At 41.1% G+C, this 1,533-nt stretch overlaps 1 protein-coding gene across 3 annotated transcripts in view; it reads right to left on the bottom strand.

The window, feature by feature from the left end:
- The window catches only part of PLXNA4 (plexin A4), a 429,864-nt gene that overhangs the window by 282,764 nt on the left and 145,567 nt on the right, over positions 1 to 1,533 (bottom strand). The window lies entirely within an intron of this gene.

Genomic DNA, 1,533 nt, shown 5'->3' with positions numbered 1-1,533 from the left:
AGATTTTGCAAATGCTTAATTTGTATGGCTTTGTTTTTTGCTTGTTTGTTTCGTATTTTTTTGTTTTTCTGTTGCAAAGCTGTCGGTTATTGAAAACCATCCTAGCTCTATTCCCTGCAGAACTCCTTAAGGTTTTCATTAGGATAGGGATATCACGTTCATTAGGATCACTGGTCCTGATGAATTCATTTTTGTTGTCACATACAATTCCATAAATGGACTTCACTTATAGTTCCAAGGGTTATCCTCTGTCACACGGCATCACTCACCGGATACTTAAGAAAGAAATATTCCTGAAATAGAATGGATTTCATTCAATAAAGAGAAACATTCTTTGCAGTAACTCCGCTCAAGAACATTGGGATTTCTTGTTCTGGTTGGTTGGTTGGTTGGCTTTGTTTGTTTGTTTGCTCGCTTATTTTTCAATTTAAAAGATACACCATTAAATTATATGTTCCTAACAACAGCTCATTAAGAGTTTTTCCTTCAGCTGATAGCACCAAAGCAAATTATTTGTTCTGCTTGTTGAGCTTAGTCCAGCCAACTTCTTATTGTATTTACAGTATTTCTTGCCCCGTGCTATTTCTCTATGCATTTCCAGAAGGCACATTCAGGTTGTTGCTGCAGAAACCAGAACACGGGGATGGTTAAACAAGGCATAATGGATCTGTGGTGCCCTGCTGAGCATCGATTTAGAAATTTCTGTTCATGGCTGTAGGCTTCCAAATATAGGATCTCACAGTCAGACATGACCAGGATTAACTGGCAGGACTTCCTGGATCTATATTGACCAGTCATCCCAATCAATTTCACAGCAGACCCTTCTCTTCTTACAGACTGGGACAGATGGCAAAGGAGACCACACAGAGCTCAGACTTGTGTGCTGGGGAGGTTAGCATGCAAGACCACCACAGCCTCCATCAGTGTGCACGTCCATGCAGCTCCAGGAAAGGAAACCCCATCACTGCAGAAAACAACATCCTTGAACACTTATTTCCCAAAGCAGAACCTTCACAAGGCAGCCTTGTAAAGGCTTACAAGACATATGTCCTAGAGTTTTGAAAACACTAAGTGAGCAAAGGCGCAGAGAGGAAACTTTCCCATGACGCAGACAGGGAACAGTGGTATCAAGGGTGAAAGTCCAAAGGTACTCATCATCCTTCTCCTTGCAGAGCTACAGTAATTATTGCAGAACAAAAACCTTCTGCTTTCAGCTAGTTCACACCAATGTTGAGCTTGTGTAAATGGTCCCAGTCAGCAACTGATAGGACCTTTGGGAATATATCAGAAGCCATGGATATTTTACACCGAGCTGGGAATTGCACCTTGATCTCCTAAATTGCAGCCCAAAGCGTTAACCATGGGCTCATCCTCTTATATTAAAACAGTGGAAACGTTGCCTCCCTAAGGACTTGTCTTCTGGAAAAACTCTCTCACTTTCAATTCACACTCCGCTTTACTCTGGAAGAACTTTCATGTGTCAACAACTAAATGAAATGATTAAAGATAAGCTCTTTCCTATTCCCTCAATTT

Source organism: Meleagris gallopavo, chromosome 1 (assembly GCF_000146605.3).
Source record: "Meleagris gallopavo isolate NT-WF06-2002-E0010 breed Aviagen turkey brand Nicholas breeding stock chromosome 1, Turkey_5.1, whole genome shotgun sequence".
Taxonomy (NCBI): Eukaryota; Metazoa; Chordata; class Aves; order Galliformes; family Phasianidae; genus Meleagris; species Meleagris gallopavo.
This window is presented reverse-complemented; position numbering and strand designations above follow the sequence as displayed.